Source organism: Typopeltis vanoorti, chromosome 10, assembly GCF_054136105.1.
Source record: "Typopeltis vanoorti isolate ZY-2024b chromosome 10, IOZ_Tvanoo_1.0, whole genome shotgun sequence".
Lineage (NCBI taxonomy): Eukaryota > Metazoa > Arthropoda > Arachnida > Uropygi > Thelyphonidae > Typopeltis > Typopeltis vanoorti.
This window is the reverse complement of record NC_143558.1, coordinates 30897663-30904326: the sequence shown is the minus strand read 5'-3', so window position 1 is coordinate 30904326 and position 6664 is coordinate 30897663.

Genomic DNA, 6664 nt, shown 5'->3' with positions numbered 1-6664 from the left:
GAAGAGGAGATATGATAGAAACATTTAAATTCCTTAAAGGTTTTTATAAAATTGATGCAAGGGAAATATTTCAGCTGTGTGATAGTGATGGAAGAACAAGAGGTCATCCCTGGAAATTAAGGAAAAGTGCGGTTAACAAGAGTGTGAGAACTAGATTTTTTTGCTTGGAGAGTGGCGAATGAATGGAATGCATTGTCTGACTCAGTTGTGAGTGCTTCGTCTATAAATGAGTTCAAGAAGAGGTATGATAGATATTATTTTGATAGCTTGGGTCTCCCGCAATGAGTTTTCTGACTCCATGGAGATACCCATATATAATAATAATAATAATAATAATAATAATAATAATAATAATTGTCCTCCGACCGATTTAATTTTCTGAAAAATATTATGGTATTATTTGTGTGTGTTATGCCAACTACTCCACAATTTTGCATTTAGGAATGACATATGAAGGCCTCTAGTGGTAAAACATGAACTATTGGTAAAGGGTGGGATATAGATAGGCTGACCATATTTCCTTGAGACAAAAACGGGACATCGGGATTGCAAAAACGGAACGTTATGTAATATTCTGTATTCATGAAAAAGTAAGACGATAAAAAAAAAGTTTTATTACATAAACATGTTGAGCTTACCATTATTCTTCAGTGAGAGAACCAGAACCCATACAAAAATTTAGGTAGACATAGAGGGGAACTATATTTCACCACGATCGTACCATGAATATTTCTCCGATGCAATGATTTTACGCAGCAAATTTCGGTCTTTCAACACCTTATCATAAAACTTCTCACACTCTAAGACACAATTTTGTCTTACAACTAACATAGCCCTCATTGTCTCAACACTTAATCTAGATTTCCCCTTTGACTGTTCACAACAGAAAATATTCTCTCTCACAGGTGCTGTACTGCCTGGAAGACAAAGAATAAACTACAATATTACAAAAGTCTTGAAAGCCTAGGCGTTTTTCGTTCATTCAGAAAAAATCTGTACCCTTCTATCAGATACAGGAATGTTTTCTTTATTCCATGTGTTCAACTGCCTCACAATTATAGATTTTATGAGGGTCACTAAACGAATACAATTTGACAAAAAGTACCGCATAACGATTGGAAAATGTTTGATATATTTTTGTTTAATGCATCTAAAGTGACTGTAATGCTTTTTGTTTTATTCAAATCCTCTATTACTTCGCTCAACATGTATGGTGATAAAACGTTGGTAATTATTGCTTCTGATTTGGTACGTGCTGAAGAAAATGTTTGTTCATAAATTTTATTTATCAATGCCGACAAGCAGTCATTTACGCGAAAACTTTGGCCGCACAGTATGATAAGCAACAAGAGCTTCACTTACTGCAATTTTATCGTTTTCACTATCACCATCACGTCTCACCGTAAACGAGCTGCTGTCTTTAACTGAAGCCAGAGTCTTTTTCAGCATCCTTATTTTTCTGACTGCGTAGATGTTGGTTAATGTGGCTTCTGCCTCTATGAGCAACGGAAAAATGGACATTACAATGTTGGCATACCACTTTTGTTCCATCAATACACAGCTTGTCCAGTTTCATAAATTTGAATTCTTTCTGGAGATCGGCATTAAAACTGCAGTTTCACTTCTTCAAGATTGCAAGGATAGATTTAAAGCTTTAAAAAATAAGACTTAAAACTTTAAAAAAATATGAAATTTAAATCACCAGGCAAAACAAACACTAACGCTACAGTAGAACAGACGCCGTGGTCTGAGACGCGCAACTGTTGCCGACATGTATTTTTTATTTTCTTTGAATAAATCACTGCAGATATTGATATTTAGTATCGAACAATGCGACTCCATGGATATATAAATTACTGGTATCCTTGATATTGATATACGATTATAGGTTATGAATAATAATTTATGATTGACCAATATTAAAAGATTTTTATCGTTTTTATTAAAAACGGGACAAAATTGTCATTTTTATTAAAACGACGGGACGGCCAGGAAATATTTAAAAAAAAAAAAAAAAACGGTACTGTCCCGTTCAAAACGGTACGTATGGTCAGCCTATGTATAGAGCTAGTGGGATTCTGAGTTATGTGCTTCGTGAAAGTTGTCTGTAGCCAGAAGAGTTTGAGAAACACTGTTTTAAGAGACTGACTTTAAAGAAACCTCTCTTTAATTTCTGTTTTTATTATTAACACCCATCGTGGAGGAAATCAAATTTATGAGACTAATAGATCGGTGAGACTATATGGTCGGTTTCCAATCCAAAGCTTCTATAAAACCTTGTATAATGAACATATTTTGCTGATTCGTTATCTATTACATAGGCTATTGAAATCCAAAAATATTTATGACGTTCTTTGTGTAAAAAGAATGTATTTGTACTTTTATCGTAAAGTACATAATTGAATAGACTTATTCCATTTCTACTAAATGTGTTTTTTTTTTTTTTTTCATATATACTGATTAGGGTTTGTCGGTTTTTAGAAACCGGTTTTTCTGGATAAATTTGTAAAATTCGAAAACCTGTTTTTAAATTAAATAAAACCGGTTTTAGATACTCGAATTAATATATAAAAATTAATTATTTATTTAATTAAAAACGTAAACATTTTGACTTGAAATCGCCTTGGGCACAAGCATATTGTAGTAAAACTAATCTTCATGAATCAGACGAATGTTTGACATGCAAATCCACAAACGCATTCTATTATGCTATTCTGTGTGGCACCCGCAACACACAGACTAACCGATGCCATCAGCTGTGCTGCTCACATGTACCCGAGAAGACCAGACCAGTTTGGACGGCGCTATCATTTAGGCAACCGCCTATGACGCAAGCCATGAAGTGGCGCAAAACTTCAAGCTATGCTTTATTCGTACTTTACTAAAATATCAAAATTAAATAGTGATATATGATTTAGGTATCGATTCATTTTTCCTTATCCCTCACACATCACACTATTTTACTATTTAATTCTTGGTTCTCTTTTGTTCCTTACCTAAATGATTGGAACTTACCGCTATTTAAAATGCAGTTAAGATAAATATTTTAAAACGTTAACATTTTAAAATATTAAAAAAAGTTATAAAAGGTATTTTATAACTTTTTTGTTATAAAAATGTTATGAATTATAACAGAGAATTTTCAAATTAATTAAAAAAGAAAATAAAAAAGCCTTATTAATTTACCTATTAATTTAAGGTAATTAATAGGTAAATTAATTACCTTAACTACAATTTTATTTTGTTTAATGTCAATTAGAAACATTTTAGTTTATGAAATAAGGGGCGCACTTGTAAACTCTGCCTAGGGCGCAAAATAACCTGGCACCAACAGTGAGTTTAGTCCTGAGTACTACCTGTACTGCGCAGTACACAACGCGCCGCGACAACTCCGTTCACTTGAGTTCACTCGGAGGTTTGGGATAATTTCAAAAAGGTTGGAAAAGACAAGGCATGCTGCAATCATTCTAATAAAATGTTGAGCTGCAAAGGATCATCTACGAGCAAAATTCAAATTCCCGTGAATTTTACTCATTCTAATAATATTCTATATAATAACATTCAATATTCCCTATGTTGTATAATATAATATACAACATAGGGAATCCATATTTCCAATTATGGATTCCCTATGTTGTCTGACAATTACAAACAATCAATTTCCCAAATTATAAAAATTTGCAAATTTTTTAGAAAATCTCCCGTAAGAGATTTTTTTTTAAAAAAATCTCTGTAAGAGAGAAATTCAAATATGCGGTAAGGCATATTTGAATTTCTGTTAAATGAACTAACAAATTTAAAGACTGAAATTAGTTCCAAATTATTAAATGCTTTAGAAGTACAAATTCAAGAAAGAAGACAAGTTGGATTGGTAACCCTTTGGCTATATTTGCAAAATTCACAAAACATTTCAACAAAGAAACTGACTAGCTTTAAAACTCGATATTATTTAAGTTATCTGGAAAAATATTGTCTAGAATATATCCAAATTCTTATATGGAAACAGATTCCGATGATGATTATATCAGAGACTGAAAAATTATTAATCAGAGCAATACTCTTAAAGTAGCCATGGAAAAATCAATTCATAGGTTTCTTGAGGAACCTGAAGAAATACTATCAAATCCGAAGAAACTGAAGGCCGAATTTTGAGTATTTGAGGCAACCAATAAAAGAACAAAGAATTTAGATTTATTATTTGATGCTCTGAAAACGAAAGAACCAGTTTCAGTAGCAAGTGAGAGAGTATTTTTTATTTCACGCAATTTTATATCTAGAATAAGAACACGATTAAGTAATCATTCAGTGGATATTTTATGTTTTTTGAAATCATATTTCCTGAAGAAAATACTAAATGAAATAAAAAGTTATAATTTATATTTTGTACGGATTTTAGTTATTTTAGTTTTTTTTTATCTGGTTTTGTATGTAGTATATTTTATTTTATTTTATTTTTTTAGTTCCATAAATATTAAATAAACTGAAAAAAAAATGAAAATAAGTATACTTTTTTTTACTGTTTTAATTATATATTTTTGTAAAATTTCAAAAAACAGTTTAACCGGTTTTTTGGAAATACTGGAATTCGAAAACCGTTTTATTTTAAAAGTCGGTTTTGTATAAACCCTAACACTGATGATTGAATTTTTTTTTTTTTTTTTCCCGTCAGTTCTTGAATTTATCTCCCTCAACCAGATGGACAGATTTATTTGCTGCATTTGTTAGTTCTTGAACACGTTCTTCGTGGCCTTCAGTACAATGCATATACGTCTTTGAAACAATAGACAAGTCAAGTGACAGGTTCTTTGGAAGCAGCAGCTCTGAGATGGCCAAGAAACATTTCATCTCTCTTTTTCATGAGCAAAATCACTTTGCTTTATTGACGAATCATTATGAAACTTTTTCAAAACTTTCGGCTATAGGGTGAAAACATTGCTCAACAACCAAAACTTTCTCACGGCTGCTAGAGGAGTCACCGTTTCTGAGATGGTGACCAATCATGATAACGCTACAGCATAACAAGGTCTGCCAACCAACAGCCTCTGTGCACATTTTGATATATTTTCCTATGGCTATACTGTACATACATACAAATTTTAATTCGAAGTATATATTCTCATCAATTGTCATCATCACTTTCTCTACCTTCTTCGAGGCAATAGCTGTATAATTTGGTTTAGTTATTTCTAAGAGGTCATTTGTGAGAAATGAAAAAAAAAAAAAAAAAAAAAAACAGTGGGCTATTTCCTGATCATGTAACTATGAAAGAAAGGATCATCATTATTATTATTATCGCCCTCCACTCCATGAAACATAAGCATCTAGGGTGACAACCGCATGAATTGTACTAATTATCCGAATTCATATTTACACCTGAATATAAAACTAATACCAAATTTGTTCAAGGTCGGTTTGTGTTTATGAGGCTAGAAAACTGGTACATCTGAAGCAAAACCAAACTTCAGCCGCAATTCTGAAACCAACTAATTCGATGCTGAAATACTAATAATAATAATAACAAACATACTAAAGGTGAGCCATATATACTGCCTAATCACCACTGTGGCCAAACCGATACGCGTACGCTATGATATTTTATTTGGGAATGTTATTTCAGTTTTTTACTATGGTCCCTGATCAACTTCCCGATTTTCTCCTGTCAGATTTTTTCCGATACTAACCCCTGATTCAGGTCCTAACTGGGTATTCCCTGTTCTATATCTAGGACCCTTATCCCTTAAACTACTGCAAGCCAATTCTGGCCAATTACAGGAAGACTATATGTGCCAGTGTTCTTATCTGACAACCCTTTATAGGTTTGTTCATTTCTGGGAGCAACAAACATGACAACTCAAGACACCAGCTTATCATCTTTATTTCGAAATAAAGTTCTTAACGTCAGCGACCAGAATCGATCCAATTTTTTTTCAACTAAAAGGCACATGTTGCCATATTCATCAGTATGCGGTATGGAGCCACTAACTATTTGATTACATAGCTCTCCAATCGCAGTAAGATACATAACAATACACTAAAGTGGGTTGATATATTTTCAGTAAACATCATACACTATCGTGTTCCTCCTTGTCTCCTCTACATTCAGATTACACTTAAGATATCACAGCGATTTTTGAATATGATATCAATGTTGTTTTTTTAATATATATATATTCCTCCCCCCCTAAATATACAATATTTACCAGCTTTCGATAGCATTTCTCACTGTTTTAATTATTAGTTTATTTATTTATTTGTTTATTCATTTTTTTAATTAAAAAGTGAATTATGTTTTTATTGGTAGATTTTTTTAGGTTATAAATGAATTCATGTGTATGAAACCATGATCCGCCTGAAAGGACATTAAAATATCATGCTTGGTCTTCCGATTACCTCATCCTTAGTCCACCGCTTTACTAAAATAGATCTTAATGTATGCTGCAATATATCGTAACTACGTACATTGAGTGGGCAATTTTATAAGAGATATCTCACTAATAGCGAGGGCCACTGTAAATCTTCATACTGGAGAATCGAATGTATGAGGCTCAGGAAACACTCCACAAGTTTTAGGAAATCATCATGTCCAGCATACAGAAATTATGATTTCCTGTATTTCCATCAGATTTACTGGCTGTGGATCTCTTTAACACTACATCCCAAAAGA